We start from the raw sequence: 23,328 nt of genomic DNA, 5'->3' as shown, positions 1-23,328 counted from the left end.
TCTTAATTTATTTATTCAGTATTTACTATGAGAGTCGAAAAGTAACTCTATATTTTTAAAGTACAGCTAAGTGTCCATGAGTAAGTTACACAACTTCTCTGAGCTTTAGTTTCCTAGCAAAGATGGAAGGCCTCAATCCCACTTTTTAGAGTTGTTATCAGAATTGAGTGAAATATCATTCAACCTAGTATAGTACCTGGTACATGATAAGTACTCAGAAAATGATAGCATTTTTTCTTGCTGCTGTTGTTGTTATTTTAGAAATTCTGTTTTTGTTAAAAATACATTCTGCATTCCCAAATAAATGACTATGTTTTGGAGTAGAGCTTTGTTTGTGACGTCTAAACTGCTTTATCCTCATTTCTATCCTATTTCCATCCGATATGGAAGTAAGAGGGGAACAATTGAAATAATAGTAGATAGTAAATTTTTCCAAATGACTTTAAAGTTGTATGCAGACTCTGGATGACATTAACATTCTGAGTTTAACATGTTTCTAAACTTAAGTAGTTATGAAATTACTTAATCGCTTAGACTATGAGCTTCTTGGGTCTCTAGTCTTGGGAACAAAACCTGCTCAGAGGGAGACTGGGCTGGAATTGTCACATCTTCGGTGCTGTTGGCAGGTTTTCTCCCTAAGGTAGCTGGGAATGATAAGGAACAAACATTAAATGAAGAAGATTCTTTGTGATTCTCAGAGAGGAACCAAGAACATGTTTTTATAAATTCCAGTTGATGTGAAGAATTAAGATCTGGGAACATTGCTGTTTCTGTGAGAAGAAATGACAGCTTATTGAAGCAGAGAGAATGAAAGTTATCCCCTGGGAATGAACTGAATCATTAGCTTTGTGGTCATTTCAACAACGATAAACCAGAGGAAGTGATTTCAACCCAGGGCTGCCCACGCCTTGGTGTGAGGGTTTAGTCCAGGGAGACCTCTATGGCAGCTTAGTTTCCCCTACATTTCTCATTCCAGAAAGAAAAGGAGTCGGGGGAGAATACCTCATGTCATTTCCTGAGATGCTCAGTATTTACAGAATACATTTTTTGTAATCTTGGCCCTAGTAAGAGTCAGTATATTCTGGAAATAGTACAGAACTCTCAAGATCTTGATGAATTTTTCTGTGTACTTTCTACCTCCCAGCTTTGGGTTATCTGCAACCCTGAAAAAGAGGCTTTCTAAGCTTTCCTAGCCATCGATAGAAACCAGTCGTTGCTTCTCTTTATCCATCTTTTTTTTTTTTTTTTTTTGCGGTACGCGGGCCTCTCACTGCTGTGGCCTCTCCCGTCGCGGAGCACAGGCTCCAGACGCGCAGGCTCAGCGGCCGTGGCTCACGGGCCCAGCCGCTCCGCGGCATGTGGGATCCTCGCGGACCGGGGCGCGGACCGGGGCACGAACCCGCGTCCCCTGCATCGGCAGGCGGACTCTCAACCACTGTGCCACCAGGGAAGCCCTCTTTAACCATCTTAAAAGCCATCTGTCCTCATGCCTTTTCTTTCTCTTCTTAATTTATTTATTCAATAAGAATTCGGCACAAAGAGGAGGTACAAAGCTGATTAAAAGATGCAGTCAAGATGCTTACAATATAGAATAAAAGATAAGCCATGCATATGCCAGGAAGAGATGACATACACAGGTGAGGAAGAAAAATAAAATGTTGCTGTTTAAATTGATAAAAGTACAGCAGCCTTCTAAGTGAGTAGCATAAAGGTGGAAGCTTATTTTAGAAGATACTTCACTTGGGTCATTTTGGAGGTGAAAGCTGAAACCCACTGGGCATTCGGATGAGTGAGTGCAAAACAAAAGGAGAGCTGAGTTACTCTGTATCTTGAGGGTGAGAAGAACTAAGAATTTGTTCAGCAGTGAGAGGATGGGAAGAGGGAGATGTCAGAGGCTCTGGGAAGGAAGAAGAGCCCAGACATATGAGATAGATAAAGGCTTCAGGAGAATATTAACCAGGAAAATTCCACATGGGGTGGGGCAGAGGGACTATAGGACACTGATTCCAGTGATCAATGTAAGTTGTTTTCTGGGTTTTGATGTAATTACCCTCTTTCTTTTCCCAGACTGTTAACAAAAAATCTCTTCCACCCAGCAGCCTTATGCTAATGAGGCTCTGGGGAAATGAAGGATTGAGGGTTCAAAGGCAGGAACCAAGAGCTATATGCTGGCAGTAAGCCATTTAGTGCTGGTTCCAGCGCAGCCTCCAGTGAGGATGGCTCACAAGAACTCAACTCTCTCCCCCACCTCCTTCTTTGAGGATCCCAGAGGAATGGAGGGTGGGAAAACTGGTGGTGGATTTCCCACAGTGCATGGGACGGAAACTCCAGCCATTCCTTTTGCTATCATATAGAAAAGGCTGAAATCATACCAAAAGATTGTGTGTTGGGAGAATCAAATAGGTTACTATGTCAAGGGCTTCGCATATAGTAAACTCTCAGTGGGTTTGGAGTATTATTAATTTTATTATTATTTGAACAGCTGGGTTATGAAATCATAAATAGATAATATACAAGACCGGGAAAAGTTACTAAATGGTACAAACAATATGTGTTCTAGAATTTTAGTGATGGGAGAGATTACCTCTGTCATCATTTATCAGGGAAAAGTTTATGGAAGAGCCAGGCTTCATGCTGTGCATGTGGACTTACGTGAGACTGAAGGATAACTCCACCCGAAAGCCCAGCTCTTTGCAGAAAGGAAAAGACAACGCTTGTTGGAGGGAGGGAAGGAGATTCATTTGGGTCTGGAGCCAAGGCTAAGGACAGAAGAGCAGAAGTTACACTGGAAAGGCAGACTGGGCATAGACTGGGAGCATTTTGCATAGCAATACAAAGAGCAAAGTCTCTTGATAGGTAGCGTGTATACGCAACACAGATGTCATGGACAGATGTTTGAGAAGGGAGAATCAAAATCACAGCCCTGCTTTAAGGAAATTCACCTGACAGCAGAGTGTCAGTGGCCGGGAGGAGGGAATCCAGGAGAGGAACTGCTGAGGATAGTTTTTTTTTTTGTCATTCAGGCTGGAAGAGATAAATGAAAACATGAAGTGATGGCAGGGAATATGCAAAGAAAGAGACATATGGGAGCTGTCTAAGTCATAATCAGCAGGTTTGGGAAACTGATTTGGGGTTGGGGAAAGGATGGGGGGGGCTGGGAAAATAAAGATAGAAGCAAAGTTAATCATCACACCCCAGATCTGAACCTGAAGAACTAGAAGGATGGTGGTGCCAAAAGCAGGACAAGGGATGTGAGATATTTTGGGAAACGCCCTCATTTAAAGAGTAACGAAGACCATTCTCTAGTAGGTCTGTGTCTTTATTCCTGTCTTACCCCTAGGTTCTTCATGACATTTCTTTTTTCTTAAATTCATATATATGTGTTAGCATACGGTATGTCTTTCTCTTTCTGACTTACCTCACTCTGTATGACAGACTCTAGGTCTATCTACCTCATTACAAATAGCTCAATTTCGTTTCTTTTTATGGCTGAATAATATTCCATTGTATATATGTGCCACATCTTCTTTATCCATTCATCCGATGATGGACACTTAGGTTGTTTCCATCTCCGGGCTATTGTAAATAGCGGGGAGGGGGAAGGGTAAGCTGTGACAAAGCGAGAGAGAGTCATGGACATATATACACTACCAAACGTAAGGTAGATGGCTAGTGGGAAGCAGTCGCATAGCACAGGGAGATCAGCTTGGTGCTTTGTGATCGTCTGGAGGGGTGGGATAGGGAGGGTGGGGGGGAGGGAGAGGCAAGAGGGAAGAGATATGGGAACATATGTATATGTATAACTGATTCACTTTGTTATAAAGCAGAAACTAACCCACCATTGTAAAACAATTATACTCTAATAAAGATGTAAAAAAAAAAAAAAAAAGAGGAATGAAGAAAAGCCAGATTAGGAGGGAGGAAATGGGAAGTCCTAGGATAGAGATCCCGGGCGGTACAGATGCAGGGAAGATGAGAGAGGATTTTCAAGAAAGAATTGATTGACATGTTAAAAGCTTCAAGTTGAGAAACAGGAGACTTGAGAAAAGCCCTTGTTAGCCTACAGTCATTGGTGACTTTAAGAGTCGGATTTAGAGAGAGGGATGGATTACTAGCACTTCAGAGAGAGGAGGAAGAGGCTGGGTGATTAACAATTTTTTTTTTTCATAAGTTTGGTTGAAAACAGAAGGGAAAAGATAGGATGGTAATTCAAGAGTAGGCGGAGTTAACAGAAAGTTGGTTGTTGAAATGTTTTTGGAGTAAGAGGTATGAACACCTTTTTAGGCAAAAGGATAAAGAAGCAAGTAGAAACGGAGAGATTAATATGCTAGAAGAGGATTGTTACAAAGGCCGTGTGAGAGGTCAGCTCTCAAGAGCTCAAGTAGGCTACTGGGTACTGCACATCCTTGTCAAGCAGCTATGAGGATCCAGTTGTATTTTGCAATGGGAATATCTCTTCACTAACGTTCTGTGGCCTTCCCCATCAGTCACAGAGAGAGCAGGGAGGATTGATAGGTCCCCCAGGACCAGGAGTGGCCAGTGGCACAGTGGAATGTCAAGCGGGAATGATATAGGGAAGGTTGACAAAGAGAGTATTTAAATAGCTTTGCAAGGCATCTGGTTTAATAGGAAGGTGGTTGTAGCTTGAATAGTGGGGCAGGTGTGATGACCAGGATTCGTCACCCAGGGAGATTGAAAGGGAACTGGGGTCAGAAGCTCCAGAGAAGGGAGAAGGCTTTAAACCCAGACCCACATTGTGTGTTTATGGGGCACGGAAATGCCTCAGGGTGACAATCTAGGGTGCATTGACCCAGGAAGCCCTGCATCACCAGGGGCTGTAACATCATCACAGTAATATCTCCTGGATGATGAGTGATTTCCCTCTCACATCTTTAAAGAGACACGGTCTCTGTTTATTCACTTTTACATCGGAGACGTTGACTAGCAGGGATGGAGGTGAGTCTGAGACTCACTTACCTCTCATTCCTTACCAGGTAGGAAAGTCAGAGTTTAGAGAAATTTAGGACACATCTCACAAACCCACAGCTTCTTCCTCTGCCCCCCACCCCCAGTTTTCTTCAATCCACACTAGTTTGTTGCTAAAACTCCATCGACCAAACCAACCAAACAAACGAGTTTAGTTTTTAAAAACAAGTTTCTATTTACATCATCCAAATAAAATGGTTTCTCTTTCAAACTTCCTAAGATATATATATATATATATATATTTTTTTTTTTTTTTTTTTTTTTTTTTTGCAGTACGCGGGCCTCTCACTGTTGTGGCCTCTCCCGTTGCGGAGCACAGGCTCCGGACGCGCAGGCTCAGCGGCCATGGCTCACGGGCCCAGCCGCTCCGCGGCATGTGGGATCCTCCCAGACCGGGGCACGAACCCATGTCCCCTGCATCGGCAGGCGGATTCTCAACCATTGGGCCACCAGGGAAGCCCCATATATTTTTAAAGTACGTTGTCTTCGGGAAATTTTTACACATATTCATCGAGGTTTTACAGGTTCTCTTGTGAACTACATCAAAGAGCAGGTGGTAGACAATACTGAGCTGTCAGTAAACATGCAGGTGACTGTGTACCTGAAGGGGGCCCTGAGGACACTCAAGGTTTTGTTTCACGTGGAAGAAGAGAGAGAATCTGAGATCTAGCCAAGGATAGTACTGCAATTCCATCAAGGATTGGAGATAATTCGCATTTTCCCAGAGTTCTCTTCCCTTAATTTTTTTCTACCACAGTTGCAGGTGGAGGATGTGAAAAGAATGTATCTAGTCTATGACTCAACATGTCTCTATTTTTTAAAATAATATTTTAGTGACTTTTCTTTTTTCTTTTTATAAAGAAAAACTATAGAGAAAAACCAGCATCTGTATTACATGCCAAACCTAATTAAACTATTAATATTTTGTGATTTTTCTTTTTTTAATACCAAAGACATAGAATAAAATGCAAAATCTTATATCGTCTGCTTAGTCCTATATCCCATACCTTCTTTTTCCTGGATTGTATAGTTCATTTTTTCCATTATATATCATTGTGTATATATAGTTTTGAAGCTGGCTTTTTTCATTCTGGCCTTTTTTTTTTTTTTCACTTAAAAAAATTATCTAGCCCGGCTTCCCGGTGGCGCAGTGGTTGAGAGTCCGCCTGCCGTTGCAGGGGACATGGGTTCGTGCCCCGGTCCGGGAAGATCCCACATGCCGCAGAGCGGCTGGGCCCGTGAGCCATGGCCGCTGAGCCTGTGCGTGCGGAGCCTATGCTCCACAACGAGAGAGGCCGCAACAGTGAGAGGCCCGCGTACTGCAAAAAAAAAAAAAAAAAAAAATTATCTATCCATGTTGACACATATAGATCTAGTTCACTATTACTGTAATAATACTAAAATATTTTATCCATTTCCCTACTGATGCACATATAGGTTTCTTCAGATTCTAACTATTAATAATAATAATGGAATTGAACACTCTTGTATTTTCTCCTTGTATATATAGGCAAGCATTTCTCTCAGATATATAGTAGTATATATCCAGAATTTTGAACTCTCCTGGATACGTCAAATTGCTCTCGCAAGTGATTTAAGTAACACGCATTCAGCGGTGTGAGTTCCCAATTGCCCCCCTAAACAGCAGTGTATGAGAATTCCTAGTTCCCCAAAATATTTGGACTTAGCTATCCCTCCCTTCCTCCCTCCCTCCTTTTCTCTCTCTCTCTCCTTCTTTCTTTCTGCCTTAATTTTTCCTAACACCTTAATTTTCCAGGGAAGCATATGACAGTGGTTTTACCTAAGGCGAACATTTATTTTCCAAGAACAATCCTACCGATGTTTCTCGCTTTATGTTGTCTCCTTGACAGGGTTGATACTATGGAACACACGTTTCCTCTTCATCTCTCAGTGACACAATGAAAGTCATAGAACTCCTTAGGAGTTGCCTCTCAGTGCTCTGTCTTCAATGACAAATGTGATATTAGTATTTGGCAAAGAGAAAAAAAGGCTAATGGAACGTGACTAATTTCACCTCCAATGTAGGTGCAGCCAAAGCTGGCGGTACTGACTCTCTTTTCAGGAGACACTTGGAGCTTGTGCAGAAAGAGCCCCATGTTTGCAGGAAGTGATCTTTGAGCATCCAGCAGACACACTTGTTCTGTTACTTACCATGATTGTTCATACTTCTCACCATGCCTCCCAAATGAGGAACCATCTTCTCAGGAAAACATCCAAACTACCACACTGAGCTCTTAGGTATGTTTTTTTTTTTTTCCCCTCAAAATAATGGAATCAATGACAAATTAATTTCAAAAGTAAAAACCAAAACATAAAAGCCTTTATGTTGACCTGCTTATCTGGATCCAAGAGCATTAAGGAGCAGATTGGACTGACTGACCAGAACATTCCTTAGAGATAAATCGTTTACATCTTTGATATTAAAAAATGTATTTTGCAAGTCACATCAATTAAAAACACAACAAATACCAAAATTAAAAAAAAACAAACCACACAAATATATTGATAGTAAGATATTTCTGGATGGCTGTCTTATGTGGTTACAGATTCTGAAAATAACATTTTAAAGAATTATCAAACACCCGAAATGTGTGCCCTTTGTTTATCAAGGTCCTCTTTCCTCCAAGCTACTAGTTTCAATGAGTCCAGCTTTAGCACTTCTTCCTTACCTGGTAAATCCACATCCAGTTACATTTTGTAACATTCCACTTGGGGCTTTGCCTATACTTCTGCCCTTCCTGAAACTCTGTGCACTCTTCATTGTTCAGCTGAGGCAGTTTCTCTATTTACTTTGGTAATCAACATGCTTCATTCCTTCCCTGAGGGAAAAGAGTTCCGCTAAAGCAAACTCCTAACATGACTTACTGTATTCACTGATTGTCACCTGACTTCTGTTAAAAGATCGTTATCCAAAGGTGAAATCGTCACTCTCATACAAATATAAAATGAGCATGTGACAAAGTTTTTATTTAACTCATCTATTAATGAAGGGATGGTAAGACGTTAAAGCTCATTCAAAGACAAATCTTAAGAGCAGACATATTGGTGCAGGCAAATCAGGAATGCTAAACCGAATTGGCTCATAGATGCAAAACTGACTCATAGCCTCTAGAGCATTAAGATGCCATGTTTGGGGTAGTCATTTCTACAGTGTAAAAATCAACGGTATCTCTACTGGAGAAAGGTAAGTTGTGTTTCTATGGACAAGAATCATCTGCATTTCTATCAGTTTCTACATCTTTCAGAATTATAAAATAGCCAAAAGAATCAAAGGTACTGACCTCTATAGACTCAGCGCCTCACAGAGGGTCTGCAGACGATACTCAACGTCCTGTTGACAGGGCACCCAGTCATCTTTTTCCACTTTAACGTCTTTCACTATGTTTCTCGACTATTCCATCTTCAGTGGAAGTAATGCCTATTAAGTAGGAACAATATTGAGACTCCGTGAAGAAAATTTAAACCATTGGTTTAAGGAATATCTTTGCTTTATTATAGATCTCTGCATATACTAAATTACAATTAACTGCACAAAACTAGATATTCAGAATAACGGACTTTTACCTTATCTTTATAGATGTTAGATGATGCATCTCCACTACTACAGCTTGTGCTCCAATCCGACAGGCTCAGCTGAGGCCTCTCAGCTAAACACAGCTCTTATACATACATGAAGTGACCCTTTGGTTCATAGGAACTATGACAAATGACCAGAATACACGAATACAGACTCGGAAATTCTAGCAGGAACATTGTCACAAAGTATTTACAACCGTGAAAAGAAAACTAATTTGGTGACTTACAAAATGTTTCCAAATCCAAGCAAAACACAGAAGCTAATTTCTGTGTCCTCACAGCAGCTCTGTGGCACAACCCTCGACCCGCTTCTGCATTTTGGGTTTTAGAACACACCAGCTTGATTTATCAGGGAGCACAGGAAAGGCACTGGGGAGTCATGGAGGGAACAAGGAGTTTCTAGATGCTTCTAGATGAAACAGTGACCTGGAGAGTCACCCCCCTCCATCCCTCTACCCCACAGTTTCCCAGCCTTTGCTGGACCCTGTGTTTCTTCCCACCTCTCCATCTTTACCTGTCTCCCCTCCCCTCCTCCTACATTCCCCCCTCCTCTTTCCTTTCCTCTCTCCCATTTGGCATCCCCCCACCCCCTTCTCACCTCCAACCACTTCCCATTTTCCTTCACCCTTTCTTTTAACTTCAGTCCTCCATCCTCTTGGCATGTCCAGAACTTCAGTTTCTGAATAGAGGTCATTTTCTACTCATAATACAGTCCCTGTAAGAACAGGGACGGACAGCACATGACGAACTGTGGTGTTTTAATAATAGCCCTGCCGTATTGCCTGTGAAATCGCTCCCCTTTTTCTGCCAGAGTTTAAACTGTAAAACCATAACAACAATCTTATGTTTTCCTCTGAGTCATATGTTTTCCCTTTTTCAAAAAGTGGAGAGCTGTAATTAACAGTGCCTTTCCTGCTAATGCTCACCTTACACAAATAACACCCTGGTGGGTCCTAGGTCTAGGGGTGTAATGCTGAACTAGACGCCGTCCATGACTTTATGGAATTTATAGCCCAGCAGGAGGCATGGACAAGTAACAGACCTTCACCACTTCCAGTTATGCGTGTTCCGGGAGAGATAAGCATGGTTGGCTACGGAAGAACACAGAAGGGGCCCAGGAATCAGAAAAGGACTTTCTAGAAGACGTGAGATTCAAAGGAGTAGGGGTTCGTAGAGGGCATCCTTCAGAGAGCAATTTCCAGGAGAGGATAGAGGTGGAGATGGAGAGAAGGAAAAGGGGGGTGAAGAGAGAGAGGGGGAGGTGGGCTTTGAGGTCAGGCGCAAGAGGATAGCCAGTTCTGGTCCTGAAGGGGCTGGGAGCCATGGGCAAGCATTTGGCCTTTATCCTTAGGCTACTGGAAGAGTTTAAGCATGTGATGATTTCATGAAGACAGCAATTGAGAGGTTGCTCTGACTTCGGGGAAGAGAATGGATGGGTGTGAGGGTTGGACCCAAAAGCACTGAGGAGACCACTGGTGGGATTTTAACCCAGGGATGTGTTTGTGGCCTGTGCCCGCTTACAACCACAACCCAGCTTTTCCCCCCCCTTTGTACCAGCTTCTGAGTACATTGCTCTTCAAAGGCTGACTGTCACCCCTCAGAACAAGGTGGCAATAGTCCAGGCCTCTTGATAACACAGCTTGTTAAAACCAACACGGCCACAGTTCCAGCCTTCTTCCTACTGGAACCGAGCAGGGCCCTATGGGGCCATCCCAGGGCGGACCCCTCCCCCATGTCCTCTGCTTTAGCTCCTCTCTGAAGTACCCAGATAATCGTATTTCATGCATATTTCCTGAGTTTTTCAGATGCTAAAAATAACCACCAGATGGAAGAAATTAACTACTTGATGATCATGAGCATGTAGCCCCCAGGACCTTCTGGCACCTAAGGATTGATAATGTTCACCCCTGTGCCACCAGCCCATCAGAGAATTGTGCACAAGCCGATCCCATACCCTGGGACCCCCCCCCACCCCGGCCTCATCTGGCCTTTAAAAATGCTTTGCTGAAACCCTTCGGGAATGTGGGGTTTTGGGGACATAAGCCCCTCGTTCTTCTCGCATGGCCCTGCAAAAAAAACTTTCTCTTCTCCAAACTCCGATGTTTCGCTTTGTTTGGCCTCACTGTGCATCGGGCACACAGCTTGCGTTCGGTGACACATGGGCAGGATGGGCTTCACAGATGTACCACCTACATAAGCTGCAAACAGCCCTGTGCTCAGAAGGGCCCGCACTGGGTTTAAGGATCTGCTGTCATCTAGAAATCCTTAATTTCTGGAGGAGTGACCTCACATTTTCATTCTGCACTGAGCCCCATCAATTATGTAGCAGGGAGTCCTGCTTCTAGCAATCTACAGACATTTGCCTGCAGAGAATTCTTTAAACCCTAGGGTAAAATGGCCTGAGGACTTGAGGAAGTGTTCCAGAATTAGACACAGACTGTCATCAGCGTTTCCAGAGACAGAGCTGAGAGAGTCTTTGCCTCTGCTGGCAAGCAGACCCTTCTCAGGCCGGTTCTGGCCTGCCTCTGACCAACAGCTCTGCAGCACTGCATCTGGAGTGTGGCCAGAAAATTCTTCAGCTCGGTGGAAGAGGATGAGGACATGCTTGACTTTTGCAGAGTTGAACACTTGGAGAAACTTCAGGAAGAAAGCACTTAGTACAAGGTAAAGCTAGCTGGCCCATCAGCCCCCTGCCTGCTGCCCTGCTAATTCTTATTTCCACGATTCTTAGCATGTTTATTCTCTTCTTGCCAGTGGCCAAAGGACACATTTAAATGTCTTATTTCCTCTGGGGAGCCTGGAGAGAGGCAACAGGCACCTACTACAGGAAATCATGTGGAGAGAATCTCTTATTTAATACAGTTCCCAGATTACTTCCCTTCCCCCAGCCTCCAACCCCCACTTCCAGCCACACGGAGTCACCCAGTTTCTTCCTGCAGCAGAGACTAGAAGGCAGTTCACCTCTGCTCCCTGAGGTCCCCGTGAGCCAACGAGCTGAAGTCTGGTCTTGGGCAACCCCACCCTCTCCGCGGCTGTGATTGAAGGGGAGGCCCTTCAGTTTCACCTCCCCAAAGAGGTTCTTGGGAAGCTCTCCAGTACAGAGTTAAACTTCAGGAGGCTGCAAAGCACAGACGAGAAAGGTAGGTTCCTGCACTCTTTTCTTTTGCCTTGTACTGTGAAACAAGCTGTTCTGAAGTGTGTGTCCATATGGCTTTTCCAGTTGGCTGCATGTTTTCAACCTCTGTGTCTGGTTGAGGTTTACTCATTTACAGGATGTGGGGAAAAAGAGTGAGAGGGGAGATGACCCTTGGGGGTTTTGCTTCTGGACATCTTTGGATACAGAATGCCACCCAGAATAGTACCTAGAATGCAAAGCTGATTCTTCTTTTCTTTGGAGGGAAATCCCATTAGAAGCTGCATTTTGGGGACTTCAGTATATGAGAAAAATGTTTACCACCTGCCTTTCCTTTTCAACAATGTAGACCCTTCCCTTGATTTTTTTTTTTTTTAACTCCTTTCTGAGTTTTTCCTTTCATTTAAAGATGGCTTAGAGTGGATAGGGTATTTTCTGACAGCAATATAAATAGGTGTTTCTAATTTCGGGTACCTATGAGTTATAAGAAATGAACAAGCACTGTGTTCAAGATCAGGTGGACTGCCATGTTATTTTCCAGAATTTGCTATGAAACAGTTGTTCTTCCTGAAGCTTCCTGAAACTAGATGCAAGTGTCTCTCAAGTGATGGCTGAGAAGGCTGATTTTATTTGCTCTGTTGTGATAATTGTCTGCAGGGATGCTGCGCCCCTTAGCTGGTTGCTTTTTCAGTCATTACTGGGGCTGGAGATGACGTGTCCACTGAGACCCAGAGGGGGGTCTAGACTTATTCAAATAACACTATGTGCCTCTTTGACTTTTTTTTTTTGCCTCTTATGCTTTCATTGTTTCATCGTCGTCCTCACAAGCAACCTTTCCTCTGGGAGAAATATTTTACAGCGACTTCATAGAATACCAGTCTGCACCTGTTTATTTGAACATTGACTGTTCTTTCCTAACTTTATTTAGTTCAGATGCTCAAAATTTCTTGCCACTTCTGTATTTTACCCCAGCAGAGTCTCCCTCCATTCCGTCCTCCATACCCTGCTACAGGGTTCTTGGGAAAATGCAATTCTCTTAATGTCACTCTCTTCAGTGAAATATTTCCATTGCATCCCATTGCTTACAGCCTTGCTTCCTAAAGGGTAGTCCAGGGACCAGCTGCATCAGGCATCATTGGGCAGCTTGTTAGAGATGCAGGTTCTCTGTCTGCTCCCCAGATTTACTGAATCTGCATTTTAACCAGGTCCCTGGGTGATTCATATGCATTAAAGTTTGTGAAGCCCCAACTTAAGGAAGGTAGACAAGACCTTCAAGGTATGGTCCTTATCATACAGCCAGCCTTACCTCTCACCCTCTGACTTTCCAGCTGTACCTAATACCTTCCATTTCCCCAATATGAGAGAGCTCTAACGCCTACCTATGTCTGTGTGTGCTGTTCTCTCTGTTCCCATAACTTCATTCATCTTCTCCACGCAACTACCCACTGCAGCCTGATTGTTCCTCCCCCCTCCCCCCATCCAGTCTACCTTAAACTAAATGCCCATCAAGTCTGGTATTTTATGGCAACTTAGCGAAGTGCTTCTGCCATAGCCCTTAGTACATTAAATGATCGTTGCTAGCTTTAGTATTTTCATCCTTGAGGAGTTACTGGAGATTGACTTCTGAATCTATAGCACTTGAACCAATGCCAGGTACATAGCCTGTGCTCAGTGTTTTTGAATTCATGAATGAATGAATGGATGGACAAATGAATGGATACATTGTTTGAAGAGGCCCAAATCATCCCCAGATTGAGATCTGTAGTTTAAAGTCTTCCAAGGAGATTGCCGCTCTCTATAATATTTTTCCACACTCTCCTTTATGAGACTTGGCTGGATTCATTGTTTTCACCAAATATTTTGAGTACCTACCCTACGCCATACCTTTTCGAATCTATTTCTTTACGTCGCTGTGAATAGTCTCTCCCAGAAGGTGTTTCTCTATCAGTGCCCCTCATTCGCCACCACTCCAAGTCAGAGACTTACTCATCTTTCGGCAAATAGGTACTGAGCACTTTCCCCATACCAGTTGCTGTGCTCCCTGCTACAAATACGATGACCGACGACACAAATGCGAGCCCTGCCTCCATGCAGCTCCCCATAGACAAGGTGCGCCTTTTATCATCCTCTGTCTTACTTTTCCTTATAAAGTCTGAAGGAAAACTGAAAGCCTCATCTTTAACCAAAGCTGGCGCATCCTAGTAAAGACAGCAGGAGCTTGAAGGCAGAGTGATTTAGTGGAAAGGAAGCTGGGCTGTGTTTCTGCACCTTGATCTAGCCCAGCACCTGCAGTTCCCTAGCCAGGTGACCCTGGGTGCGTCCACATCCCTTTGCTGGACCTGGATTTTCTCAAGTGGTGAACAAGATGGAGAATTAGAAGGAAAAGAGGCCCCTGCCTTCATGAGTGTACAGAGAAGATAATATCCAGGGAGCCTCTGCACTCACTGCTGTCACATTACGTGATGATCTGAAGGGCAGGGCTCTGTCGTTCTCTGGGTCAGACTGGCAAAGAGGAGATCTTAAGGGAGACATTTCATGACTCTGCCCACGAGCTCGGCTGTGACATTAATGCTGTCCTTTGGCACCTTCCATCAAACACGATGTGGCAGTGGCTTCCAGGGAGCAGCGCCCTGAAGCTTAGAGGAATCCACTTGGTATTCATTGTTGGGTGGAGAGCTGGTTTGAAGTAGGGCAGCTGAGGAGAAAGGCAGTGTCATCCTCAGGCAGTCTCTGCTTTTGGAAAGCAGTCAGGAGAAGGGAAGGAAGTGGCTCCACCAAGTCGTGCAGGAAAAATCTGGAAACTTGTAGACATAGAGCAAAGAAGGGATCCCTGACCCCCACTGTGGCATGGTTGTAAGGACTCCCTTTCTGATTCCACTTGGGTTCTTTCTAATTTGTGTTCATTTCACCTAGAATCAGAGGTTGGGGGCCGGGCATAATATCCTTTGTCCCCGAGCTTTGCACCCCCGTGGGGTGCATGCACAGCTGGGAGGAAACAAATACTTTCTATTTGTTCTCCAGATACAACCACCAGGCTGAGGCTGCAGCAGACTCTTCAGGCACTCGCAAGGGTTCACCCTTTGCCTGTCTGAGCCTTCTCTTCCTGCTTCATCACGTGTGCAGCTTCCAAACCTTCTGAGTTCCTTCTTGCTTCCTGTTCCTCGTGTCCCTCTTTGCCTCCAAATTTCCTGCACACCCACCTTGCGTATAGTTGCCTCCCAGCAGGCAGTGTTTTCTGATGGTCATTTCCTAACTCCTCAAGTTAACATCAGTCTCTATCAGTAAGCACACCTTGTAGCAACAAAAAACAGAGGCTCACCTGCATGGGAGGTTTCTAATGACCTACTGCAGGTCTCGGGATGTATCTGAGATCAACCTTGCCTGTACCTGACCAACATTTGTTTTTTCATCAGAGGCACGGAGTGGGCTAGAAAGAGGTAGACCCACTTCTGAATCCTCTATCTGCCATCTCCTTCAATAAGTGGTTGTATCGCATCAAGTCTTAGATTTGTTTCTGAAAATGCAGATAATATTTACCAAGCAAGGTTGTAGAGAAGACTAATTAGCTTAAGTACCTAGTATGTTGCCTCAAAAAGTACATCAGATCTGAAAAAAGGAGGTTGACCAAGATGGTGAAAATGAGAAAATTGGCATGTGCAGAATAGTTGAAAGAACCAGAGGACATTTGAAGTAAGAAGTAAGTCTTGCAGCCCATGAAGGTTGCCTTCAAATATTTAAAGATTGCCGAAGGTGGGAAAAGGGGTCAACAGAGGATGGATCAGTGGCACTTATAGGGTAACAGGTCCTAGCTCAATGTACAGAAGGATTTACCCACCATTCGAATTGTCTAAAACTGGGTGAGCTGCCTTGTGGCAGGGTGAACACCCTGTCCTGGGCAGTGTTCCAGCACCTTGGAAGACCATGGCCAGGGTGTTCCCAAAGGGAAGCCCGCACTGGGTGGAGCCTGGGTGATGACCTCAAGGTCCTTCCCACTCAAAGCTACCAAGAGTCTCGTGATATCAGGGTTCCAGCCCAAGCCACAAAATAAAAGTCTGCAAAAAAACCCCATCAGACTACAGAGTGATCGAGGCTGCCTTTTGACCAGCTAGCCCTACACATCAGCTGAGATGCTTTTTAAATAGGGTCATTGCAGCAACAGTCAAAAGGTTGGATTTCCAGGAAAAAGCAAAAAAGAAACGAGAACAATGAGATGGGAAAAGTTCACTCCAAACCGCTCTTCTTGGGTTACGCTTTAACTAGATCGTGGGTTACTTCTTGTGCTGCAGTCACATTCCTATTTGATGGAAAACTGCCACATTTTGGTACATTTTCACCCAAACTGGATCAAGCAAGTTAACAGCAAGACTCCAAGCTTCGTCCCTGATTTTTGCTCTATGTATAAAATGAAAACACGACGATACGTCTATGTATTCTTTGCCATCTCGAAATCTAATTTTCAAAAGTGCAAAATAGGGCTTCCCTGGTGGCGCAGTGGTTGAGAGTCCGCCTGCCGATGCAGGGGACGCGGGTTCGTGCCCCGGTCCGGGAAGATCCCACATGCCGCAGACCGGCTGGGCCCGTGAGCCATGGCCACTGAGCCTGTGCGTCCGGAACCTGTGCTCCGCAACGGGACAGGCCACAACAGTGAGAGGCCCGCGTACCGCCAAAAAAAAAAAAAAGTGCAAAATAAATGGTTCTACCATCCTCTAAATTACGGGGACTGTGAATGTGGAATTTGACTTTTGGGGGGAGAGGAGAGCTGGCTGCCGCTGGCTGCCTGCTCTGAGTCTAGTTCATCAGCCATTGTTTTCCACCCACCTTTCTTTTTCTGCTAAATGAGACACGTGATAACAGCCTCTCTGCCAGCTAAGGACCTGGAGGCTTTTACAAAAGGGATAATTTAGCTTATGGGGAGAGGGGCCTAAACACATCACTCACTGCTCCAGGTCCCCTCGGAGGCTTTGCTAATACTTCATCCTTCCAGGACTCATAAGAACTTTCTGGTCTTGCAGTTTTGGACCCTCACATCTTTTCTGCAGTTGCTTGGGCAGCATCTCCACGTGCTTTTCATTTCTTCCATCTTTGTTTTGAAATCTCAGGGAAAAGAAGCTGTGGTTCTTTCAGTAGAAGTGGATGTCAGCAAACGCTGCATTTTGTCAAATTGAAACAAAACTACAATATATTTGATTCTCCAGGTTTACCCAGGCTCACTTTATTGAAAACGAAATTTTTAAAAATCCCTTGAAATATAATCAGCTGTGCAGGACAAAATCACAGAAACCCGTGCAGACCCGCGTGTTTATTTTTAGATGCCGGCCCAGCATGGCAAAGCAGCGGTCTAATGTCCAAACTAAGGCCCTGGGAATTTCCTCTAACAAGCCTGTGCTTCCGCTCATTGTCACAGTACAAAGGGCAGCGGGGGGCTTGAGTGCAAGGCTTCGGGTAACCCTGCCCGCATGATATCTGGAACTTATCGTTCCTTCGGTCTACATGGTCCTCAGTGCTGGGGTCACCATGCAGGTCGTCCGGCAGCTCTGGGCACATGCAAATGAGTAGACGTGTATGATTATCTCATCTAAAAATATCCCAGAGATCAGCAATGGCATTTCGGAAATAAAGTTTCAGCTTTCTGTTTGTAGTTGAGGATCTACTCAACCCTCACCCTTGTCGTGAGGTGGATTCAGGTCTAGCCCAGAAATGGGGTTGTCATGCTAAGATCCTGGGTTAGATTGCAATTAATAAAGGGGTTTTAAAGCATATTATAGCTTTTAAAAAGCATAGATGCATGTACACACAGCGCCAACACACACACACAGAGGAGAAAAGACACCGGAGTCACCTAGATCTTTCCTATTATCCTAGACCAGTTTCTGATCCTTGATTTATTTATCTACAAAATGGATGCAATAAACCTCACATCCTATTAGTTTTGGGAGAAATAAGGTACAAAATTACAAATAAACTGACCCAAACTAGACTTTTGCTCAAAGTTTTGCATTTTGGTCTTAATATGCTTTGAGCTCCTTCCAAGAAATTTTTGTAGGAATATTTACCATCAAGTCTCCAGGGGGTTTTGTTGTTGTTTGGGGGGTTTGCTATTTTGTTTTGGTTTCGGTTAGGTTTGTTTTTTCTTCCTTCTTGCAGAGGAGGAAGCCTAATTTGTTACTTAATGGACACACTTTATTAGGAGAGGTTTCATGCCTTTGTCAAGCTCCCCACTCCTGGGAAGGTCACTGCACGGAGTCAAGGTTGCAATGCTCAGGCTTGCCGTCTGCGGGTTACGAGGGAGGAGGAAAGGTGGGTCTCAGGTCTGCACACAGTGGTCCATACCCACCCTGTGCGGGGTCTACCATCTGCATCCCAGCAGCCTGCTGTGAAGATGGGGCCCCTGCACAATCAGAGGCCCCAGGGGCCAGGGGACCTGCACATAGAAACGCCAGCCCTGAGCCTGGACAAGATGGTTGGGCTTTGCCAGCAGGTGGATGACCAGGCCCCCTCTGGGGTCTGCAGATGCAGGAAAAGCTGTTCTAGCCCTTTGGTGAAAAATGTGCAAATGTTAGTAAAAAAACACCTTTATGGATTGTTTTGTTTGCAAGTGTTTATTATCAGACACCCCTCAGGGGTTCACAGGGCAGGTCACGTGGGGCCTGGGAATTTCCTTCCACAAAGGCTGTGCTTCCTCTCTTTGTTACTCCTCAAAGGACAAGTGGAAGCATTGCTCCAATCCTTATTAACCCTTTCTCCCTGCCTGCCGCATCGCAGACAAATCCTGCTGCCAGCCTTTGAAGGTGCAGAAAGATTTCAGACTTGGGTTGTGTGTGGGCACCCACAAGTGCATATGCAGAACAGGCTGTGTGTGTGTGTGTGTGTGTGTGTGTGTGTGTGTGTTGGTGGAGGAGATAGGCAATAAAGCATAAAACTTACTTTTTTTTTTTTAAAGCTCTCATTCAATATCACAGCATACACCCAGTCATTGTTCAGACCAGGTAAAATTTCTGCTTTCTTTACCATAATAGACTTTTGTACTAAAAATGCTGACGCAATTTCAGTTCCCTGTCCCCAGGGCGGGATCCCTCTAGAATGATAGTTGCTCTTCCCCTTTGGAGTCAGGCTAAAGTAGGGGCACGATGAGTGGAAAGATCTTTCATGAACCAAGTTCTTTATGGAGCACATGCTACGTACCTGAGCTCCACCAGGAACCCAGGGAAAGTAGAAGTTCTGCCGGCAAGAAAGTGCAATCACATCTGAATTTTTATACCTAAATCCAGACACACACACTCATGCGTTGTATGGGAGAGCACAAAGCAGCCAGGGAACAGTGTGATCTAAGTCCAGAAATATCAGAAGAGGCACCTGAGCCCTCGTGCTGCTGGAGACGCTAATGATTCCCAGATACATTTCCCCACCCACGCATGGGGGACACACACACGTACGCACGTGCACACACACCTCACTCTCGGGAGACAGCTTTGCCATCTCAGAGGAAATCGCTTCTCACCACCAACTCCACGAAAGTATCTCCTCCCACACCCATCTCTTCCTCCTCCTTTCCTGCCTCAAGGGAGGAGACGGCCCTTCCTTGCATTCAAAGCTGGCTCTCACCCCCTCCCACCCTCCCCATCACTACACTCCCCTCTGATTGGCTCTTTCCACTGTCATTTAAATCTGCTTCAGACCTCCTCATGGCAAAACCACCTTTGCCGACCATGCAGCTACTCTTCCATCTTCCTTTCCTCCCCATCAGGAAGTGCATGAAAGAACTGTTGATGACATCCTCGTGTCATCGTCAGCCATTCACCCAGGAAACCATTCTGCTCTATCTCCTCATCTGCCCGACCCCCTGGGGCACCTTAGCGGCACCTCGGCATCTTAGTCTTGTCAAGACTCTCACTTCATTGTCTACAGCATGTGACCTCATGGACCACCACCTTCTCTGCTCTTGTCCTGCTTCCTGGCTTCTCAACTACTACTCAGTTTTCTTTGCAGGTTCCTTTCCCTCTGCTATTCCCTCCACTTCCTGATGGCCGTGATCTGGACCACCTTCCCTTCTCCATCTACATCACCACCCAGCTGCAATTCACCTCTCTGTCCAGAGTCCTCTTTTCTCCCTTGTCTGTTAAGTAATCTATTGATCATCCAAAGCCTATTTTATTTTATTTTTTTATACAGCAGGTTCTTAGTCAAAGCTTATTTTAAATGCCACCAGATTACTTCCTTTTTACAAGTCTCTCCATCCACGTGCAGATCTGACCTCTCTTCTCGGAGCCCTCACATTCCTTCGTTGTGCTTTTTGTATTTGTATTCTCAGTAATTGTTCCCATGCACTTCTTTCCTAGGACATAGAGACGCCATCTTATTGATCTTTTTATTCCTAGCCCCCAGCACAACACCTGGCACATTGGGTTTTCGATAAATGTTTGATAAAGAGTTGGGAACATCAAAGTCTCATTTAACAAACAGACATTTTGGTGAACTTATCCCTGAGCTTAAATAACATCTTTACTGTTTGAGGGTAAAAGTACTAGTAAATTTTAATTTAAATACATAATTAAATTAAAAATATAAAAATTATATTTAAATATAATCTTTAAAGTTAAATTACTCACATTTAGACTACTAACAATATTTCACTTTTCCTTAAAATCAAAATCACAGTTCCGAGCACTTCCTATCTGAGTGTTCCATCTCTGTTTAGAAGCCGAAAGGAACGACAACCTGATTTCATGTTAAATTTAAATTTCCCCTCAGGGAAAATGTCTGAATGCGTCATGAATGACACCATATTTTCGTGCACCTGCAGTGGGGTTGCCAGGTGGAACAGAGCTAATATTTTGTCAAGGTTTTGCCACTTCACCGTGCAGCTGGCATTATGTAAACTTTCCACAGCTGCACCTGCAGGTCCGTTGAAGCCACAGAGATTGATTTGCCGAGTTGTTTGAAGGAGAACCAGGGCGACCCCAGGAGAATCAGCCTGATCACTGAGTCAGGGCTGAATCCACCCAAGGTCCTGTCTCCTGGGAGCACGTAGGGCAGGGATGGGTCTCAGAAGGCAGGGCAGAGAGGCTCACCCAACCCTGGGCGGTGACAGTATTCTGCATCCTCCCTGGGGCTATGAGGAGAAAATAGGAGAATCGCTATTTATGTTGAAAAAGGTCATCCCTTTAAAATCTCTATGTTAGGTTTTTGTAATAATGCTTATAAAATATTAGCCCAAAACAACAGAAAATGGCTATATGAGAGATACAAAGCATCGTTTGTCCAAGTGTGGTCTAGAGATCACCAAGAGGTGAATGGACTGGGGCACTGGTCATGATGCAAATTGCCACGCTCTACCTGGATCTATTAAATCAAGCCTGTAGGGGGAAGTGAGGCTGGGGGTGGGAAGGACATTGTATTACCCATCAGTAACGATATTTAGGAAATGCCTGCCAGCTTCTGTTTAGAAAAGTGTCTGCAGTCGGCCTCCTTACCCTCGGTGCATCCCACTGGGTAGGTTAATGAGTTTGCCATCTGGGCTCATCTTTGCCGCGACATCCTTCCTGCTGAATTTGTAGCCCTTCTCTGGGCCACAAGTTTGGAAGAGAATCCTATACCGCTTTGTACCATCCTTCGCACCATCGCGTGTTTAACTCTGTGTATTTAAATCTTGGCAGCTCGTCTCAGAGCACGAGGTAGTAGAGAGGCAAGAGCTGGGTTTGGAGTTTGGATTCTGCCTCAAATTCTTCCATGTGACCTCCAATCTACGTTGTTTTTTAAACGGGGCTTGGCAAGTTGAGTAACCTCTCCAAGCCTCCCTCCCTTGAGTGGGAAGAGCTAACCAGTTCCCAGATTGTTGTGAAAATTAAATGACATCATGCACAACACAATTTTTTTGAAAGGCGCTCAGCACAGACCCTGGGCCAGAGTAGTTTCTCAGCAAGAGAGAGCAATTAAAAATAACAACAAATAGGGCTTCCCTGGTGGCGCAGTGGTTGAGAGTCCGCCTGCCGATGCAGGGGACACGGGTTCGTGCCCCGGTCCGGGAAGATCCCACATGCCGCGGAGCGGCTGGGCCCGTGAGCCATGGCCGCTGAGCCTGCGCGTCCGGAGCCTGTGCTCCGCAACGGGAGAGGCCGCGGCAGTGAGAGGCCCGTGTATCGCAAAAACAAAAACAAAAACAAAAAAAACAACAAATAAACAACAAGCTCCCACTGTATAGCACAGAGGACTATATTCAATAACCTATAATAAACCATAATGGAAAAGAATAGAAAAAAAGAATGTATATATAAATGTATAACTGAATCACTTTGCTGTACAGCAGAAATGAACACATTATAAATCAGCTATACTTCAATAAAAAAATAACAACAAAAGTTTCATCAACACCAACCACGGAGGAACAGAGATGAAGTAATTTGTCCAAACTTACATAGCTAGTAAATGGTAGAGCTAGGACGTGAACCCAAGTAGTCTGGTGCTAAAGCCCATGCTCTTAACATTTTATAGCACCTCTAATAATGTGCCACCTGGGGAGTCATTCCTAACAAACAGTGATGGAGCACCGGCCTACACTGTGTTGGATGCTAAGCACACAGCAGTAGACAAACAAGGCCTCGCCTTGGCCGTGAAGGTGGGCTCTAGGAGAATCATAGGATAGAGGAGGAGCTCACAAATAAGCCTTTCTAATGTAGTTCAGGAAATGCCTTGATGGAGGGAAGTGACGGGCAGAGATGTACACACAACTAGACGGAGTCAAAGCAGATTCTTGCCTGGAATGACCTTGACTGGGGCCTTGAAAGACAATGGGTATTAGACCAATGAATATGGGGCAAGGTGGCAGTTCTAGGCAGAGGCTGGAGGACACAGTGCTTGCAGGGCACTGAGGGGCTACAGAGAGGGGAGAGTAGGAAGAGAAGAAAGTGATGGAGAGAAGTGAAGATGGGTGTGTAGGCAGAAGCTATAATTATTCAGGGTTTTAGCTGAAGATAGTTGTATGTCATTTTAGAGAGAGGAGAGACTTTCCACAAACTAATCCAGCAGCTATCTATCTGCCAGTGTTTCTCTAAATGTAGGCAGAGCTTCTGATTCTACTGGCCTGGACCTGGAGACGAGGCATCAGTACTTTTGCAAAGTGAGAACCACCATGGTAAAAATAATCGTGCTATATCTCACTGATTAGTAAGCTTTTGTGTGCATCAGAATCACCTCTGAGAATTTGTTTAAACACTGCTGACTGGATCCTACCCCCAGAGTTTTAGATTCTGGAGGTCTGGAGTAGGCTCAAGAATTTGCATTTCTAGGGAATTCCCTGGCGGTCCAGTGGTTAGGACTCCATGATTTCACTGCCAAGGGCCCGGGTTCACTCCCTGGTCAAGCAATTAAAATCTCACAAGCCGAGCGGTGCAGCCTAAGAAAAATAAAGAGCTTGCATTTCTAGCAAGTTCCCAGGTGGTGCTAAGGCTGCTGGTCTTTGGCACTTTACAGAGCAGAATCTCAGAGTGTGAAGCCAGGAAGCCAGGAACTTAGGCCATAGTATTTGGGTGATTCTTAAGCTGCACTAAAATCTGAAAATTCCTGGAAGGACGAGTGATTGAAATCTCTTATCTTCTTTGCTGTAATGCTCCTTTAAC

At 44.6% G+C, this 23,328-nt stretch overlaps 1 protein-coding gene across 1 annotated transcript in view; it reads left to right on the top strand.

The window, feature by feature from the left end:
- The first annotated feature begins 11,600 nt into the window (after positions 1–11,600).
- ADGRF5 (adhesion G protein-coupled receptor F5) overlaps positions 11,601–23,328 on the top strand; it is a 110,442-nt gene continuing 98,714 nt past the window's right edge. Inside the window, exon 1 of the mRNA XM_082848784.1 lies at positions 11,601–11,723. The gene's annotated coding sequence lies outside the window, so the exon portion shown is untranslated. The remainder of the gene's footprint in view (positions 11,724–23,328) is intronic.

Source organism: Leucopleurus acutus (genome assembly GCF_964270905.1).
Source record: "Leucopleurus acutus genome assembly, chromosome: 10".
Lineage (NCBI taxonomy): Eukaryota > Metazoa > Chordata > Mammalia > Artiodactyla > Delphinidae > Leucopleurus > Leucopleurus acutus.
This window is presented reverse-complemented; position numbering and strand designations above follow the sequence as displayed.